This window comes from Neovison vison, chromosome 12 (assembly GCF_020171115.1).
Source record: "Neovison vison isolate M4711 chromosome 12, ASM_NN_V1, whole genome shotgun sequence".
In the NCBI taxonomy this organism is placed as follows: Eukaryota; Metazoa; Chordata; class Mammalia; order Carnivora; family Mustelidae; genus Neogale; species Neogale vison.
In genome coordinates, this window is record NC_058102.1 from 27,215,775 (window position 1) to 27,236,270 (window position 20,496).

At 40.9% G+C, this 20,496-nt stretch overlaps 1 long non-coding RNA gene across 1 annotated transcript in view; it reads left to right on the plus strand.

Moving 5' to 3' along the window:
* The window catches only part of LOC122891691, a 148,114-nt gene extending 132,516 nt beyond the window's left edge, over positions 1 to 15,598 (plus strand). Inside the window, exon 5 of the long non-coding RNA XR_006381310.1 lies at positions 15,280 to 15,598. This is a non-coding gene — a long non-coding RNA (uncharacterized LOC122891691). The remainder of the gene's footprint in view (positions 1 to 15,279) is intronic.
* Positions 15,599 to 20,496: the final 4,898 nt, after the last annotated feature.

The following is a 20,496-nucleotide window of genomic DNA, read 5'->3' on the forward strand; positions in this document are numbered from 1 at the left end:
GGATTGAGTCCCATGTCTGGCTCCCTGCTCAGTGAAGAGTCTGCTTCTCCCTATGCCCTTCCCCCCTCCACACCTCCCCGCAGCCCCCGTCATGCTTTCGTTCTCTCACAAAAATAAAAATAAGTAAAATCTTTTTAAAAAATGCAATAGAAGAGGGGAACCTGGGTGGCTCAGTCGGTTAAGCATCCAACTCTTGCTTTTCAGCTCAGGTCATGACCTCAGGATCATGAGATCAAGTCCCGTGTAAGACATCATGCCAAGTGTGCACTTTGTTTAAGATTCTCTCTCCCTCTAAATGAAACAAGATGGGATTGGGAGGGAGACAAACCATAAGTGACTCTTAATCTCACAAAATAAACTGAGGGTTGCTGGGGGGAGGGGGGTTGGGGGAAGGTGGGTGGGGTTATGGACATTGGGGAGAGTATGTGCTATGGTGAGTGCTGTGAAGCCTGTAAACCTGGCGATTCACAGACCTGTACGCCTGGGGATAAAAATATATGTTTATAAAAAATTAAAAAAAATAATAATAATAAAAAAAAAGATTCTCTCTTCTTCTCCCTCTGCCCCTCTGCCATTCAGGATCACTTGCCCGAACTCTCTCTAAAAAAAAGAAAAGTAATAGAAGGTTTTGAAAGCTTACTAAATATTATTGAAACTTTATAATGCTTACATGTGGTAGGCCCTGTCCTTGTTATGCCCCGTATTTTATGAATGAAGGAAATAAGCCACAGAAAAGTGAGGTAGCTTGCCCAGGGTCACAAGGCTAGTAGCTGGCAGAGCTGAGAGGCTCTAGAGGGATGTCCTTAACCACAAAGCAGTACACTCTGTCTGCTCTACCTGTCTTCGTGCTGAGTCCAAAGCCAGTGCTTCTTAAGTATATGTCTTGAACCCTCAGAAATACTGAAAATATGGAAATACTATAAGCCAGATATAGTTAAAGGGATGGAGGGTATCTTGTCCTAAATGAATGCACTTCACTGGCCAGTATACAGTCACATGGCTACATCTTTTTTTTTTTTTTGAGCTTTTATGCGTTTCTTTTTATTTGCATGCAGTAAAATTTACTCTTTTTGGTGTCCACATCTATAACACGTGGCTACATCTTGCTGTTGGTGAGGCTAAGAAATGAAGTCTGATTGTGTGTAGGAAGAGACAGAAGGATAAGTGAACACCTAGGCAGTCTTTGACATAGTCTCGTCTGATGAAGTAGAAGTTTTATATTTACTTTAGGCAAACGTGTCACCTTTCTTCTTTATAAGTTATAAACTTAGACACTTATTTAAAAAGTGCTTCTCTATCTTCTCTACCCTCTCTGTCTTCTTCATATCTAAAGATCTGCTATATTCTTTTCTAAAAGATTTCAAGTTTTGACTCACATACTTAAATCTATAATCTACTTGGCATCAATTTTGGTGTCTGGTTTGAGGTAAGGATTATATTTCTTCTCTTTTACGTCCGGTGTTTTGGAATTTCATGATGCCGTTTTTTTGGTCTAGCTTTTTTCTTTTGTGCTAATTTCTTTCAACCTGAAAGTTCATGTTTTCGAGCTCTGGGAGAATTTCTTTAGTTCTTTTTTTTTCAGTAATTTTATGCTCTCTGCTTTTTCTTTCTGGAACTCCCATCAGATATTTGACCTGGATTGATATTTTATATATTTTATCTTTTCTCTTGTGCTAGCCATCTTTTTTATTTTACATTTTGGTGTGTGGTACTTAATTATCATCCTTAATTTAATAGTAATCATTGTCATTTTACACAGCATGTTCTCAGGCTAACAATGACAAAAACCATTAAAAAAACCTGATGTCACCATTTTGGCTGAAGGTGACAACCAGATTGTAAGCCAACAAGTGTTCTGACACACGTGACTCTTGCCTCACTGGAAGCGTCATCCCTGAGACTGGAAAACCCAATCTGTGTCATTTCAAGTCCAATGTTCGTGTACCCATGAATCTCTTCCCCTCCTTGTGCTCTCTTGCTCTCTCTCCCTCTCTCTGCCAGGTAAATAAATAAAGTCTTAAAAAATATGTATATATATATACATATTATATGTATACATATACATAATTTTCCAACGGTTCTATTGAATTTTCAATTTTAGCAATTCTATTTTTAATTTTGTAAGAACTCTTGTTCTCTGTTCTTTTTTTTTTCCATAGCATTTTGATGCTGTTTTATGGATGCAATTATCTTCCTTAATCTTTCCAAAGATTAGAGTTCTTTTCAGTTTCCTATCTTTTCTTTATTTACTCTGAGATGCCATTATCTGTTTGTTTTTCTTGGCATCTCTCTATTTTTAAAGGTCTCTCTGTTATTAACACAGAGTGGGGAATGCTTCTGACCTGCATGGGGCTTACTGCCTGATGGTAGTTGTTTTAGGGTGATTGGCAGAGAGTTGGCTCAAATGCTGGGAAACTTCCAAATGCCATTCTATGGAGGTCTTTTTTCTGGAGCCATTCACTTTTTTTCAGATAAGAAACTTCCTAATTCCTGTCTGGAGGAAAAAGGGTCTGGCTACCAGGAAACTGGTCAGGGATGTTTGGGTGCATAACATTCATTAATTAAGTTTTCCAAATGAATCCCACCCTTTGCAGGGATAATAATAGAAATGGAACGCTCTCTTCTATAGCTTATTCTGTGTCAGATACTCATCTAATTGCATTATGCTGTTAATTGCTATAGTAGGTTTTTTTTTTAAATATTTTATTTATTTATTTGACAGAGAGAAAGACAGTGAGAGAGGGAATATAAGCAGGGAAAGTGGGAGAGGGTGAAGCAGGCTTCCTGCCAAGTAGGGAGCCTGATGTGGGGCTTGATCCCAGGAGGCTGGGATCATGACCTGAGCCGAAGGCAGACACTTAACCACTGAGCCACCCAGGCACCCCAACTGCTATAGTAGTTTAATCCTCCCAGCAAAGCTATGAGGTTACAGAAGAGGAAACTGAGGCATAGGGAAATTAAGTACCTTGCCTGAGATCACAGAGCTCCTAAGTTGTAAAGTCAGGATTTAAATCCAGGCTCTCTGATGGAGACCAGAGGATGTCATGCTGCCTCCGCAGGGAACTGGCATAGGCTGGTGCTAGAGCAATGTTAGTTCTGAGGGTACCATAAGACTGTGAGCTCCAGAAGGCAGGGGTTTTGCCTCTTTTATTCACCACTGTACACCCAAGTCACAGATCAGGGCAGTAAATTTTCAGGAAATGAGTGAACTTGTAGCACCTTTCCCACAGAAAAGGCACCTTAACGTTCTTGAGAGTGGGCTCACTGTTGGAGGGTGTGGCATGTACCAGTAGTGAGGCCCTCTGTGTTTCTTTTTGTTGCTAAAACTCATTTTTCCTATTTTGTCAGGAAAAGAAAGTAGATCTGAGGTTGAAGGGGAGGTGGTCCGAGGCACATTTCTTCAGTAGAACTTTGTCGTCCCCTCCAAGGGTTAGTAACCTCATTCTTTTTTTTTTTTTTTTTAAAGATTTTATTTACTCATCAGAGAGAGAGAGGGGGAGAGAGCGAACACAGGCAGAGGCAGAGGGAGAAGCAGGCTCCCTGCTGAGCAAGGAGCCCGATATGGGACTCGATCCCAGGACACTGGGATCATGACCTGAGCCGAAGGCAGCTGCTTAACCAACTGAGGCACCCAGGCGTCCCGTAACCTCATTCTTTATTCAAAAACAGCTACTATTACTTGGGAAGTGAGTTTATTAAACTTTTCTTAATATTGTATGCTGGAAACCAACATTTTTGTCATTAGTTATCATCTGAAGTTCAAGACAACCCCTAGCCCCCACCATTTCTATTAGAAAACAAAACGAAACGCAAGACGAAGGCTTGATTTTTATATTGTTCTGTCAGAACGAAGGCTCCTACCATTCTTTTCCTTACAGAATGGCTTTAATTTTACAGTGATTATTTAAAGCTTGAATTTCCTGAAAGGGGCTGAACTGAAAGCAATGGCATACATAGGCTTTATACCAGCTTGAGTGAAAAAAAGCCCGGGTCTTATTTCAAGGATTTATTGCTGTTTTGACGATGTACTATCTTTTTTACTGAAATGTTTTTGTAAAAATGGGCCTATGCATAATCAGGATCTGAAGTTTTATTGCCAGTGTCACTGATATTTATGGTAGTTGGTGGAGTAGAAATGATTCATTTTGTTTAGACTGCTTGTTTGCAATTCCAAACTTCTCAATGGCTTATGGTTAAGGAAAATAGTCTTGTGGATTTTCCTTGTTTGAGAAGGAAGGCGATCTTAGTCAGTTCTGTCTGCCATAACAGAATACCATAGATTGGGTGGCTTATAACAACAGACATTTATTTCTTACAGTTCTGGGGGCTGGGAAGTCCAAGATCACAGTGCTGGCAGATTAGGTTTCTGGTCAGAGTCCTCTTCCTAGTTCATAGCCAGCTGTCTTCTTCTTGTGTCCTCACACAGCAGGGGGACAAGAGAACTCTCTGGGTCCCTTTTATACAGGACTAATCCTATGCATGAAGGATCCACTCTCATGACCTACTCACCTCCCAAAGGCTCTGCCTCCTAATACCATTGTACTGGGGGTTAGGATTTCAACATATAAACTTTGAGGGGCAGATATAATCATTCTATCCATACCTATGGCTCCTATAATAGTTTTTCTAAAATTAAACAGAACAATTGACTGGAAGAAAGTATATTAGAAAGGTGAAAAGGATTAATTTCTTGAAAGAAATTAGCTACTCTCAGGAGTTACTTGGCTGTAAGTCACAGAAATCTGTTCTATCTATGTTAAGCAAAATAGGAACATTCATAGAAGATTATGGAAGCCAAGGACAGAATACAAAGAATGACTTGAACCAGGAACTGGAAAGTCGGAGCCTGAGATTTCCCTCCCACCCTCCTACACCCTCACTGTGTTCCTTCTCTCCTTCCTTCCTTCCTTCCTCAAGACTTTCCAGTGCCAAGCACTGTGGATACAGTTGGAGAAATAGTCCGATGAGAGCTCAGAGGCACAGAGAATGTATGCTAAAGACCACACATCCTTGTAGGAGGAGATAGACAATAGTCAAACAAAAATAAGATTCTTGTAAATAAGATGACCATAAAATCTGTTGCCCACATTTGAGAGCCAGCAAGTTTCTATTAATAGTCACACTTGACAATAAGTATAAACCTGACCAGGGCACACCGGAAATGTCATGGGCAAAGGACTATGGAGAGAATTAGAAGAGGGTAATGTGGTAATGACCGCATGGCTACTTGAGACTGGTGGCAAGAGGTGTTCTATGTAAGCTGAGACCTCAATGACAAGAAGGAGCCAAGCATAGGAAGATGACAGGGATGAGCCTTCTAGGCAGAGAGATCAACGAAGAGCTCTTGGGGAGGAACGGACATGGGGCATTTGCAGAACACAAAGAAGGCCAGTGTGGTTGGCATGCAGTGGACAGAGAGAGCCTGGCTGGGTTGGGACCAGACACATAGGCAGAGGTCATGTAAGGTCGAACCTTCTGGACATTAATAAAGAGTTTGTCTTTGTTTATACAAAGCATGATGGGAAGCCACTGGAAGGTTTTCAGCAAGGAAGGGACGTGATCTGCTTTACCTTTATAAAGAGTGCCCTATAATGTTATGTAGTTAGGGTTCTTAAAACAATTGTTTGCAATTTTTGTTGATCTTTCCCTGGATATAGTTATTTCTTATAAAGTTCCTATTTTGGGGGCGCCTGGGTGGCTCAGTGGGTTAAGCCTCTGCCTTCGGCTCAGATCATGATCCCAGGGTGCTGGAATCGAGCCCCGCACCGGGCTCTCTGCTCAGCAGGGAGCCTGCTTCCTCCTCTCTCTCTGCCTTCCTCTCTGACTACTTGTGATCTCTGTCTGTCAAATAAATAAATAAAATCTTTAAAAAAAAATAAGTTCCTATTTTGAAGGATGCAGACGTAGGTAAAACTGTATCATTATGTATCATATGATATGATATCTGAGATTTTCCTTAAAATTAGAGGTTAGATGAAACAGTATTGGCTGTGATTGGATACTTGTTGAACTGGGGCTTGATTTACTATTATTTCTACTTTGTATAGGTTTGAAGTTTGTTTGCTTGTTTTTTTTTTTCAATAGTGCAATATTAAAAAAAAAAAAAAGGCTCAGTCTGGCTGTAGCTGTATGGAGATTGTATTGTGGAGAGGTTAAGGGCAGGAGGACCAGCCGGTTAGTCTAGAAGAGCCCACCTGGTATCTGGTGGCAGATGGGTTAGGCTGGTTATAGTGTGGACACAGAGAATGGACTGGATTGGGATTGGGACCAGATATGTTTTGTAGCTAGAGCCAACAGGACATACTGTACTGGCAGTGTGGCGAGGAAATGAGACGATCCAATGGTAACTCTTTGAATTTTAGCCTGGCAACCGGTTGGATTAAGATGCTGTTGGCCAAAAAAGGGAAGATGAAGGAGGAGCCTGTTGGAGTGGGGAAGGAGGAAAACTTCTCTTGACCACGTGATGGTTCACGTCAGACACTCCCATGGAAACGTCCAGTGGGAAGCCTGACATTGTGCTGAGAGGACAGGGATGTCCTCTTAGGGGCCACTTCAGGTGCTCTCAGACTCACCAGACCCATGAGCCTCTGCTTATTTGTTTTGTCTCTTTTGTGCTTGGGCTCCCACTGACTTTTGTACTGGTGCACCCTGACAAAGGCCGGTTTTCCAGGTGTCTCTCATCTTCCACGCTGGCGATTCCCTGCTGATGCCGACCTGCTCAGTGCCTGTGTAAAGCAACTGGGAAGTGAGGAGGAATCAACACCTCATGGAGAAAACCTTTGGCCAAGGGGGAATGGGAGCCAGTGGATAACTTCTTCCCTCTTCCTCTCTCTGGAGCCAGTCCTAAATGCATTCACTCATGTGGCCTGTCAGAAGATGGTCCTGGGAGAGGGAGCAACCGGTCATGCTTGATCCCAAGCAGAAGCCAGCTCTATAATGCACCCCTCCCTTCCCTGCCTCACTCTCCTTTCCTCGACGTCCTTCTAGGTCCCATCAGCCATGGTAGAGAGGTGCATCTTGGGTGAAGCACAGTGGTCCTTTGCACAAGGATATGCAAAGACCAGGATATGCACCTTGGGAAGTGACCCCAGCCTCACATTCTGGACTTTCTGCCCAGTAAAAGCACTGCAGAACAGGTTGGATGCTTTTGGCTAAGCTGATTTTTTATTTGTTCATTCGTTTCTTGGGATATCCTTGCTAAAGGCATAGCAATTGTAGTCAGACTGTGTTCTGAGTTTTAGTTTGGGACATTTGCTCTCTATAGCTGCTGGGAAACATCTTTTTTTATTAGACCAAATCATCTCGATGTGTTTGTGTAGGAGGAAATTCAAATAGAGGTAGAATGTGTAGGTTCTTCCTGCTAGTAGTATCTTGGCTCCTGGCCCTTGCTGGATGTAGGAGGAGTAATATTTTTTTCTGTCTGGGAGGAGTCTTGTGTAGTGACTTGCTCCCAGGAGCAGATGAGCCCATGGCCCATTTAGGGGAATGTTCTGGGAGGCTCTTTTGGAGTTGTGCTCCTGAAAGTATGGGGGCAGAGGAGTTCAGAGCTTAATGAATCAGTGTTTTGGCCTTTATGACTATTTGCAAGTCTCTGTGCCATTGTATTGTTCATGGTGGCCATGTTATTCCTACAGCCAGGCAGAAAAGTATCTTGGTTGGGAGCTTGGGCCTCTAGCCGGATCTGGTTTAGGTCTCCACTCTACCATTTACTAGTTGAGTGATCATGGGATATTATTAATATATACTTTCTTTATGTGGTTCTTGGTGAGAGGAAATGTATGAAAAGCATTTAACAAGAAGCCTAGCACAAAGTAGACTTGGCACAAACAATAATAGTTTAATATCTAGAAGGACCTATGGGCATAAAATGCTGCTGTTGGTTGCTTAGTGCAGTGTATGGGCTAGAGAAAGAAGACAAAGCTATCTGGTAAATGAGGTAAGATTGGGGAATAGAGGAGCACCAGGTAGAACATGAAATTATGGGGCTTTAATTAGTGAGACAGATTTTGATTCAAATCTCAAATATATTGCTTTGACTCTTGATGAAGTTTTATCACTAAGCCTCAGTTTCCCATCTATAACATGGGAGATAGAGATCAGTAAAACACTAAGTACAAGGCCTGACATGTATTAGCTATTCACTAAAGGGCTTGATGATTAATAATAGTAGATGGGAATCATTGCTAACACAATAGAGGTAGTGTAGCTGAATGGGACAGAGTGGCCTTCTGCCTTCCTGAAATTGCACCAAATGAGTCATTATCCACTTTGCAAGGGCAGAGGCTGACTCTACCCAAATCTCAGTCCTGATGATTTCACAAAGGTTGTTAGATTTGACATGACAAGGGCCCCTTTCAAACACATATAAGTTAGTACTAATCTTGGACACAAATTTTGGATGCCCCATTTTTCATCTTGCTTTGGACATCTCACCCTCTGTTCAAAGCAGTATATGTTAAATCTTATTTTTCCCCCCCTTAATCCTTTGAATCTGATCATTCAGCCCTTGATAAAAATCCTTGTGCTGGAGTTTGTTCAAAGTTCATGGGAACAGCATTAGAAAGTATGATACTTGCCAAAATCGCTTATGTGGAATTGATTCACAAGGAAACAATCAGATTAATTCAGAATATGGTATGTTCTACAGCTACCCTGGACTCTTCAAAAAACTTGGAAGACAAAGCAAAACAAAAAGGTCAGGGCTGGAGGTATGTACATTTAGATTAAAAGAAACTAAATATACATGATAACTAAATGCAAAGTGTGAAACTTGAATGAATATGGGGAGCCCTGCCCATCAAAAAAAAAAAGGAAGAAGAAGTAAAAAGCCCAACAATAAAGCATATTATGTATGGGACGACTAGGGAAATGTGATTGTGGACTGTGTATTATATAATATTATTGAATTTACGATACATTTCTTGGGTATGACAATGGTATTGTTGGCTATGTAGGAGAATATTCTTGTTTTTTTAGGCAATACGATGTGAATATTTAGGGGTGAGGTATTATCATTTCTGCAACTTACTTTCACATGGTTCTGTAAAAAATATATAAATATGTACATCTATATCCATAAGTGTATAGATGTATAAAGAGAAAGAAAATGTTCTTTGGAGCATTTGGAACATGGACAATGCCAATAACTGTTTAACCTATAGGAGATATTCATAGCTATTCATTAAACTGTTCTTTCAACTTTTCTAAAGGCTTGATAACTTTCAAAATAAAAATTTGGGGAGGGGGGAAGCATCTGGAAGAAAACCAGCAAGCCAGTCTGCATGTATTCTTCTGGTGAGTGTTTCCTGAGGAGCCCTCGATTTAACCTCACGGACCCTGGTGCTTTTATCCTTTCAGAGACTAAGGGCCCACATGATATATTTAAACCCATGGACATTTTTCACCTGGGAAATCCTTAGTTCTTTTATAATCCTGCAACTGAAAATCTGGAGTAGGAGCTAGATGTGGAGAGAGGGCTTGTTCAAAAAAGGAAGCAATAAAACAAACATGCTTTTGAGAGGGCAACCACTAAAAAACCCTCAGGAAGTAAAGTCCTTTCAGTTTTCAGTATCTGTGTAAATTTAGTAGGAATCTTGTCTGCCTAGGTGATGAAGAATAAGAATTCCAGGGCAAAAATAATTCAGGAATTTTCACCTGAAATTTCTGGGAGAAACCCAATATAACTAGGAGAACGAATTTCTTTTCAAGAATCGATTTATTAAGGGCAGATGGGTCCTGGGGTCATTCTTCTTAGAGCTTAATTACCATGTTCTGAAGCAGTTTGAGATCTTAATGACTTGACTCCTTCGTATCCACTGGTGTCAAATTTAAAACCAACCACACAAAATGTTGGGGGCAAAAAGTAGTCCAGTAAACAAACTTATTAATAGAAATGAAAGTGCACAGGGAACACAGACACACACAAGTCAGGGGGATATTAAATTCCTGTGATAAGTTAACATGGATTAAGCAAAACTTTTTATAGCACAAGTTCTTAGTATCAAATTTTGAAGCACAGCAACATCTGATAATATAATTATAATATTTATATTAACTATTTCTAATAGGTTGCAAATAATGCTAAAGGGATATTTTGAAGGAAAAGGTTGACTTACTCAATAAATAACTATTGGACACCTATTCTGTTCTGAATTTGGGAATAAAGCCAGGGATGTATCTTCCTGGAGTCCACTCTCCACCAATGAAGTAGACTTAAATTATTACATGATAAGTTACAATAGCAGCAAATGCTACAAAAGAGTAGTTTGTCGGTCTCACTTTTGGAATAGCCTTAGACTTTGTGGATACTAATAATGACAAGAAAATTATCAAATGTAGAACTATTTTAATATATTTAAAGTTTTTCTGAATTTTTTCATTGTACAAAGGCTCTATGGTGGCTTTAATTTTCTAAGCCAACTTCTTAAATACTAAAGGTTGGAACTTCTGTTTTCTTGCTTAGGTCTCCCACCCCATACTTGCAGAGAGAGTGATTGACAGGGTCTATAGCTATGCCTGTAATGTTGGCAGGAAGGTTGCATGGGACACTACTCACAGTTCTCTATTCCCCCAGCATAGCAGTATGCTCAGTGGTTAAAGATACTAATAGTAGTGTTAGATTCTTGAGTTCAAGTCCAGGCTCTGTCACTTGGTAGCTGGGTAGCATGGGCAAGTTACTTAACTCTCTTAAGCCCAGTTTCCTCAGCTGAAAATGAAGATAGTAAAAGTACCACCTTCCTCAACTTATTTTTAATTTTAGCATTCAAAGTAAGATAATGCAGATAAAGCACTTGGCAGAAAATAAGTCCTCAGTAGATTTTAACTATTTTTTATTTTTTCTTATTTGAAAATCTGTTTGGCTTTATTAAGCAATTTGTGAGTCATACAGCACCCCATCTGCAAGTAGAGGGGAGTCCCTAGATTTTAACTATTATATGGTTACTTTAATTTTTATGACTAGAAGGTTGTCTGATCATGACCATGTTGGGCATGCTCACTGGCTTTTTGTTCTTATTTTCCTAGCTGAATACAGGCATATCCCTGATTTCACACCAAATGCATTAATTTTCTAGTCTTGTATACTAGACTTTGTATATCAAAGTGGGCTTTTCCTGCCCTAGTGGTCAAAAAACATGAAACTTTATCTGTAGTATGATAACCCAAATTTGACATAGGAAAGGAAGTTTGAGAGTATCAGAGATTAATACAAGAAAGTGCAGGCTTTTAAAAGGCAAGTATGGAAAGTTGAGAATGATCTTTTTCCCTGAAGGAACAGCTGGAATGACCGCAGGTAGATTGGGACACTCATGATAGCAGCTAATGCCAGCTACTTCTGAGTCCACTGGGGCTTTTTTCCAGCAATTTGGGAAATCCACGTCTTTTTACTTTTTTTTTTTTGATGCTGGACAGTGTGACAGAGATGGCTAATTGCCTCAATATTCATCCCCCCTGCTTACTTGCCTTTTTTTTTTTTTTTTTTTTTTTTTTTTTTTTTTTGTTAGAGGACAGTGATGTTTAGTTGGACCTTTGGCTTGTCAGAATATGGACTACATTTCCCAAGCTCCCATGCAGCTAGTCTGTGCGGTCATGTGACTGAGTTCTAGCCAAAGGGCTGTGAGGAGTGGTGTTCTTGCAAGGAAAGATGTGCTTTCCTTTCTTTTCCTACTCAGCCAGGATGCGGGTGTTGTGGTGAGCTACCTGGATCATGCAGATGAGAATAACACCCTAAGAAAGGTGGAAGGAACTCGAGTTTGGACTCTGTGGAGCAGCCACATTATATGAGAGAGAATAAATTCTGTTTAAGTCATGGTTACTTGGTCTTCATTACTGCAGATGTGTCTATATCATAAATAATACAGGCAGGAATGAATATGTAAGTAGAAATGTCTTCCCAGCACATCCCCCCCAACCCCAAACTTGTTCTTTTGCCTGGCTTGAATCCTGGGGGAAAATGCTGGTGTGTGTGTGTGTGTGTGTGTGTGTGTTTTATTTTATTCCCTGTGTGAGAATTCATTCGCTAAATACACACAGTATTTATATTGAGAGTTCCAGGCATTTAACCTTGGGTATATGTATACCTATATATCAATCATAGTTCCCATGTTTAATGAACATACAGTCTAGACTGGAAAATCTAATAGGATGAGAAATAATGTATGGCCAAATGAACAAGATAATGGGTATCAGAAAGTTTCTGAAAGCCTGGGCTTTATGAACCCAATGAATTACCTATGAAAGTAGAAAGCTAGTCTCCAGAAGGACAACGGATGGGAGTTGACTCCATTGGATTTCCTCGTTGTTTATAGAACACCCTATTCAGAGATTTCTTTCAGTTCTGGGTCAGGTTTGCCCCCTCCACGGTCTTCCAGTTCTTCTTTAGCACCCTTCTCTTCCCCACCCATATAATGCCCCCCGCAAGCCTGGCCTTCCTTCATCCCTTTGTGGGAGGCAGGCAGCCAGCATCACTGCCCCACTTTCATAGACAGAGCAACTGAGTCATTTTGCTGTTGGTCCTGGAACAAAGTTAACCAGTGAGTCATTCTAAAGTCCTAGAACCGGATCCTGATTCTTGTTCCTGGCATCATTTGCAGAACCGAATTAGATGGAAGGTTCAAGAGGATGCTGGCCTTTGAACAGCTCAGAGAGAAGTGCATTTGCGTGTGACTTGGTTAAAAACAAGGATTAATTCTCTCTTGAAATCTGCTGGCCTGAAAAAGAGAGGGGAGAAATGTATCAGTGTAACATCATCGTCATACCAAAAGGATGCTCAACTGCTCTCAAAATGTTCTGCAAATTCTTTGGTTCATGGCTTCCTGAGTACTAGGTTTTTAAACAGAAAACATATTTGCAGCTGAGGCAATCAATTTTCTTCATCTTATAATAGTCACATATGTGAATTTAGATCTGGGAGGGAACACTTTGTTTCCTTCTTTTCATAAGAGAATCTTTAAAGTATCTAACAACAACAACAAAAATAAATTTTAAAAATATCTAACAGATAAAAAATGAGCTTGCTTGTGTATTAAAATTAGTAATACAAGACATTCCAAACACAAGCTGTTCATATTTAGTAGGAAGATGCTTTTTATGTACCCTTGGCTGCATAGCTTAGCATTTCCTAAAATTTCTCCTTTGCGTGTCTTTCTTTGCATCACACGTAACCCCATTTCTTCATCATTTCACCCACCCTCCTAGCCAACTCGATGAGAGGCACGGGCTGTGCAGACAGTAGTAACTCCAGATTTGAAAGTAGCAACAGTGTCAGTTTGAAGGCAAGTTACAGCTTGTGTATATTAAATTTAGTGACTCCTTTGTTTCATAGCTATAGGAAAAGGGGACATTTTGGAAAGCACAGATAGGCTTTCTTCCAGGGAATCCAGGAACCCTTACAACTGTCTTTCTTAAAATTGTCATCTGTAACAACTCTTTGGACTCTACCCAGACACCCTGAGTCAGGGTGTGCAACAATGGGTCGTGGGATTCTGCGCTTGAACAAGCTTCCCACGTGGTTCTTACATCCACTAACAGTTCGAGAGTCTCTGCTCTGAGGAGTCCGTGGATGGTCATTAGGGGCTCTATGAAGCCCCTTCATATGTGTACAAAGTGTGGTGTGAATACTCATGTGCATTTTTCTAAAGGAGATTCTCAAAGGGGTTCCATGACCCCAGAAAATGTTACATCTCCAAATGGCCAATAAACATAGGGAAAAAGTCCTATCTCACTTACTAGCGAACAGGAACTAAAAATATATTAGTGGACAGATTGAAAAGTTTGACACAGTGTTAGGCAAAGATCTAGAAAAGTAGGGATTCTCATACATTGATTATAAGAACTAATGGTTACAGACATTTTGGGGAGCAATTTGACAATAGCTAGCAAAATTTAAAATGCATTCTCCTTACAACCCACTTTTCAGTAAGTACAAACTTGTGAATGTATGAATATGATGAAGCATATTCCATGGGGCATTCTTTATAGTTGCAAAAAATTGGAAATAAACAAAATATAGTATAATTAATGTTCAGTTACTATAAAGTGATTACAAGGAATGATCTAAATCCACATGTTAATAATTAGTAAAATAGTGGTACCTGGGTGGCTTAGCCAGTTAAGTGTCTGCCTTTAGCTAAGGTGATGATCCCAGGGCCCTCATCTGGCTCCTTGGCAGCAGAAAGTCTGCTTCTCCCTCTTCCTCGCCCCCGCCACTCCGTAACCCCCTCTTATGTGCTGTCTCTGCTCACTCTCGTAAATCAATCGATCGATCAATCAATCTTTAAAACAGTTATGAAAATCATGGTTAATACATGTTTACTGGCACAGATCTATGAGTTTTACATATATTAACAGAAAGTCTGGATCCCAAGACATAGTATTGAGTGGAAAAAGCACATCATGAAATGACACACACCGTGATTCTACTTATGTCTGAAAGTACAGAAGAATACCTACCTTACATGGCTTATCAATACACGTGTAGTAAAAATATGAAAACATGAATTTCCCAAATAGACACAAAATTTTCTCTAATTGTGGTCCAGGGTGGCACTAAGGAGGGCTTATAGGACTGTAGGCATTTCAGTCTGCTTCAATTTACCAGCTATGTCATTTTCAAAAGACCCATAATTAACAAACACTTAACACAGTACTGTGCTCTCATGACCCATCTGCAAGGTGTGATGACTAATTTTACATGCCCACTTGACTGGGCTACAGGGTATCCAGATAGCTGGCAAAATGTTATTTCTGGGTGTGTCTGTGAGGATGTCTCTGGAAGAGATTAGCCTTTGAATCAGGAGACTGAATGAAGATCTCCTTATCCTATGCAAGTAAGCATCATCCAATCCATTCAGGGTCCACTGAGAGCAAAAGGGCAGAAGAAGGGCAAATTTGCTCTTTGCTTGAGGTGAAACATCTTCATCTGCCCTCCGACATTTGTGCCCCTTGTTCTTGGGCTTTTGGATTCATACCAGGACTTAATACTGTTGGCCCCAACTTTCAGATCTCAGAATTCATGATAATTAGGGAATAGAGGGCTTGCGGTTGCCAGGCATGTGCCTTAAATTTAAAATTAAGGAAATTGGGAGAACTCAGAATATGCAGTTTTGATTCAACAGAGGCAAGTGTCTTACCCTCCCTCCCCACCCCACTCCATATTTAAAAAAAAAAAAAAAATGGAGGCAGGGGGAAAATTGCTTATGTCTACTCAGGTAATTCTCCTTTTAGGCACATTTCAAATTTAGAGCTCTTTACCTCCAACTTCTCTATCCTCTTTGTCAACAGGATCAAGTGAACATACAAGGACCTGCACATTTGATCCTAGCACCTCCCCATACCCGCCACACACGGATTCATCATCCTCATGTTTGTGCTACCGACCTTTGCACATGCCACTTCCTTTGCCTGGAAAGGATTTTCCGATTCTGGTTGCTTGGCAAAGCCCAGTCATCCTTCAAGAACCAACTCCAAGGTCACCTCCTCTGTGAAGCATCCCCAGAAAGGAGATTGGCTCTGTCATCTCTACACTCATTCACCCACACGTGCTTATTGAGTGCCGTCCCTGACCTTCAGCCAAGACCACCAGGGACATGCCAGCAGTGAAACAAGGTGGGTCTGTTATTCATTGACAGAGGGAAACATACTCCATGGGGCATCTCCATAACAGAATGCTACGGAGAACGTATTATAAGATTTGGGCGTTGGTTGGGTGATTTGGGGAGGGTCTAAGAAATCAAGAATCTGCTCTAGATGGGAAACCGCCAGAGAGTGAGGACAATTCTATGATTGGATTTCGTGGGGGACACAGTGACCTTGATTTTGTCTTTGCATAGACAAACTTATGCAGTGAGCTTGTTTTGTTGCATTTTATCGTGGTTCAGAGTAAGTTTATCTGAGATTGGTTTCCTTTAAGACTGTTTCTGCACAGCAGGAGAACAAAATGGCCTGGTTATGAGTGTCAGACCAGCTTGTGTTACTATTAGGGTCCAGCTGTGATTATTTGTGGGTGTTGGGGGCTGCGTTCTTTTTTCTTAGCACCTACAGTACAGCCTTTGTTGGATCGCGATATTGTCTGTGTGATTTTATATCACTCAGGATGTTGTATTGTGTAGACAGTGCTGGTGGTATTCCTTAGGATCCATTCAAACCCTCCTCCACAGCAGGGCAGGCTTTAGTGATGACTCTTGATTTGTCAAGAGTACCCCAGTGACTGGTTATGAGATGGGCACTGGAGCTGGTATTCCCTGGAAATAGACACTGAGATTTGGATGCAGAAGAGTTAGTGGGGAAGGGGCACAGGCAGCATGTAACAGAAAGAGGGAAATCCAGTGGAGCAGTAGGAGAGGTTGACCTGTTGTATGTTTGCAACAAAGGCTGCCTCTGATCCTCTAGGGGCGCTCTGGAGCGGGGATGTCCCTTCTGAGAGGTCTGAGAGGTCTGAATTGAGGCAGGGCCAGGCTTTTGTACCCACTCACTGACAAGCCATTAGAGGCAGTTTCTTCCCAAAAGGGGCAGACAGCTCCTTTCGGCTAGGGCAATGCCTGCAGAGGAATTCATTTATGAACCATCACCAGTGATCACTCCCAGCAGTACGGGATGACAGTGTCCGTCCTGAAAGGGAAATCTGGTTGGTGTAGCCAGTAAAATGGACTAACAGAAACAAACTATATTCTTGTCTTATGTGGTTTTGGTGACAGTTCTATCCAACAAGGAACACTTAGTGGGTGAAGTGAAGAGCCTTGGGAGGCACATAGTGTTCCTTATTAAACACATTTCCAAGGCCAAGCCGGTTGGGAGTAACATTCTTTGGCTGCAGTGATTATTTCCGGGGAGGTCAGAAAGTTCTTGATGGTTAAGGAAAGAGAAGCTTGTTCTCCTCCGTTAGACACCGGCAAGAGAGTGTAGAGTTGCTAGTTGGCTCCTGAGGACAAAACTGGCATATGGAATGGAAGAATTAAGAAATTTGTGGCAAAATGAAGGTGGCAACAGTGTGCTGGAGAGAGCCTGTGTCAGACTGCAGGTGACTATGCACATCTCTTTCCAGTCTGTGTTCAGTGACTGTATGCTGGTGGCCTGAAATAGGCGTGGCAGGAGTACTGACAACATGGAAATGGGGGAACAAGGCTTTGTTCTCCAGAGAGTCAGTTGTTACATACTTTCCAGAAAACCACTGGTAGATCCCTAATCAAGCCATGCCTGAAGCCTCCAGACCTTTTGTTTACATGAGTCAATAGAGTCTCTCTATCATATAAGATATTTTGACTCCCAATTGCTACATTGTATTGTAATTTATCTGTATGCGCATTGGTTTTCTCCAATAAGCTGAAAGCTTCCTGAAAGTCAGGGCACAGATTTGTCTGTAACTTTTCAGTGCCTAGAACATAGTCAGCCTCCCACATACACTGAATATACAAAATAGAATGATCCTTGAGCTGAAGAGTACTGAGCAAGCTTTGATAAAAAGGAAATGGTGACATTTAAGATGAGTGACATTACAGATGTTCAAACTAATCCATTTTGCTGCCTAAAGAAATTACACTCCAGAGTTGAGGGAATCATGACAAGTTGTGTTTATGGGAGAGAAGATGATAGACAAGATAGGCCAATCCCCATCTGATTTTTTAAAAAAGAGGAAGGTAAGTTCTGCAGGTGGTATAGTTTCTTGATTATCTCATATTAATATGCTCATTAATAACAACAAAAAAGTATAAAAATAGTCAAGGCTTTGCATGATATGCCATGACCATGAATTAAATGTAACAGAGATAAAGGAGAGGAACTGTATTTGCGTCCAGAACACCAATGGCACATTTTCAGGGTGTGACATGGCTTAGCAGTAATATGTGTGACAAAGACAGAGAGATTTTATTTGAAAATAAATCTGGTTTGAGTCACCTATGTGATGTGACCATGAAGAAGTCCACTGCAGTCCTGGGTTACATTAAATTAAGCTTTGTTTGGTCTTGTGACTTATTGATTGGTGTGCAAGTCTTACCTGATGACCTAAACAGATCCTGTTTGAACACCACGGTGAAAAATTAGTTGTACGGTGAAAAATTAGTTGTCCTTCCTCCCTCAAACCTGGAAGAGTCTTATTGAGAAACCAGTGTGTGTGATTCAGTCAAGGGTAGTACCTGCTTATGAATCACATTTGTGGCTGCAGGGAGAGGAAGGTCCACCCAGGGTCAAGTGACCTGTCTGTCTATTCATGTGCCATTACCACGCTGTATTAATTATAGAGACATTGTGCTGCATGCCTATCTGATAGATCCAGTCCTCCTGCATAGCTCCTCCTTTTTAGTGTTTCTGAGAAGATTTTTTTCCAATTTATTTATTTTCAGAAAAACAGTATTTATTATTTTTTCACCACACCCAGTGCTCCATGCAAGCTGTGCCCTCTATAATACCCAACACCTGGTACCCCAACCTCCCACCCCCCTGCCACTTCAAACCCCTCAGATTGTTTTTCAGAGTCCATAGTCTCTCATGGTTCATCTCCCCTTCCAATTTACCCAAAAGCACATACCCTCCCCAATGTCCATAACCCTATCCCCCTTCTCCCAACCCCCCTCCCCCCAGCAACCCACAGTTTGTTTCGTGAGATTCAGAGTCACTTATGGTTTGTCTCCCTCCCTATCCCATCTTGTTTCATGGATTCTTCTCCTACCCACTTAAGCCCCCATGTTGCATCACCACTCCCTCATATCAGGGAGATCATATGATAGTTGTCTTTCTCTGCTTGACTTATTTCGCTAAGCATGATACGCTCTAGTTCCATCCATGTTGTCGCAAATGGCAAGATTTCGTTTCTTTTGATGGCTGCATAGTATTCCATTGTGTATATATACCACATCTTCTTGATCCATTCATCTGTTGATGGACATCTAGGTTCTTTCCATAGTTTGGCTATTGTGGACATTGCTGCTATAAACATTCGGGTGCACGTGCCCCTTTGGATCACTACGTTTGTATCTTTAGGGTAAATTCCCAGTAGTGCAATTGCTGGGTCATAGGGCAGTTCTATTTTCAACATTTTGAGGAACCTCCATGCTGTTTTCCAGAGTGGTTGCACCAGCTTGCATTCCCACCAACAGTGGAGGAGGGTTCCCCTTTCTCCGCATCCTCGCCAGCATCTGTCATTTCCTGACTTGTTGATTTTAGCCATTCTGACTGGTGTGAGGTGATATCTCATTGTGGTTTTGATTTGTATTTCCCTGATGCCGAGTGATATGGAGCACTTTTTCATGTGTCTGTTGGCCATCTGGATGTCTTCTTTGCAGAAACGTCTGTTCATGTCCTCTGCCCATTTCTTGATTGGATTATTTGTTCTTTGGGTGTTGAGTTTGTTAAGTTCTTTATAGATTTTGGACACTAGTCCTTTATCTGATATGTCGTTTGCAAATATCTTCTCCCATTCTGTCAGTTGTCTTTTGGTTTTGTTAACTGTTTCCTTTGCTGTGCAAAAGCTTTTGATTTTGATGAAATCCCAAAAGTTCATTTTTGCCCTTGCTTCCCTTGCCTTTGGCGATGTTCCTAGGAAGATGTTGCTGCGGCTGAGGTCGAAGAGGTTGCTGCCTGTGTTTTCCTCAAGGATTTTGATGGATTCCTTTCTCACATTGAGGTCCTTAATCCATTTTGAATCTATTTTTGTGTGTGGTGTAAGGAAATGGTCCAATTTCATTTTTCTGCACGTGGCTGTCCAATTTTCCCAACACCATTTATTGAAGAGGCTGTCTTTTTTCCATTGGACATTCTTTCCTGCTTTGTCGAAGATTAGTTGACCATAGAGTTGAGGGTCTATTTCTGGGCTCTCTATTCTGTTCCATTGGTCTATGTGTCTGTTTTTGTGCCAGTACCATGCTGTCTTGATGATGACAGCTTTGTAATAAAGCTTGAAGTCTGGAATTGTGATGCCACCAACTTTGGCTTTGTTTTTCAATATCCCTTTGGCTATTTGAGGTCTTTTCTGGTTCCATATAAATTTTAAAATTATTTGTTCCATTTCTTTGAAAAAGATGGATGGTACTTTAATAGGAATTGCATTAAATGTGTAGATTGCTTTAGGTAGCATAGACATTTTCACAATATTTATTCTTCCAATCCAGGAGCATGGAACATTTTTCCATTTCTTTGTGTCTTCCTCAATTTCTTTCATTAGTACTTTATAGTTTTCTGAGTATAGATTCTTAGCCTCTTTGGTTAGGTTTATTCCTAGGTATCTTATGGTTTGGGGTGCAATTGTAAATGGGATTGACTCCTTAATTTCTCTTTCTTCTGTCTTGTTGTTGGTGTAGAGAAATGCAACTGATTTCTGTGCATTGATCTTATATCCTGACACTTTACTGAATTCCTGTATAAGTTCTAGCAGTTTTGGAGTGGAGTCTTTTGGGTTTTCCACATAGAGTATCATATCATCTGCGAAGAGTGATAATTTGACTTCTTCTTTGCCGATTTGGATGCCTTTAATTTCCTTTAGTTGTCTGATTGCTGAGGCTAGGACTT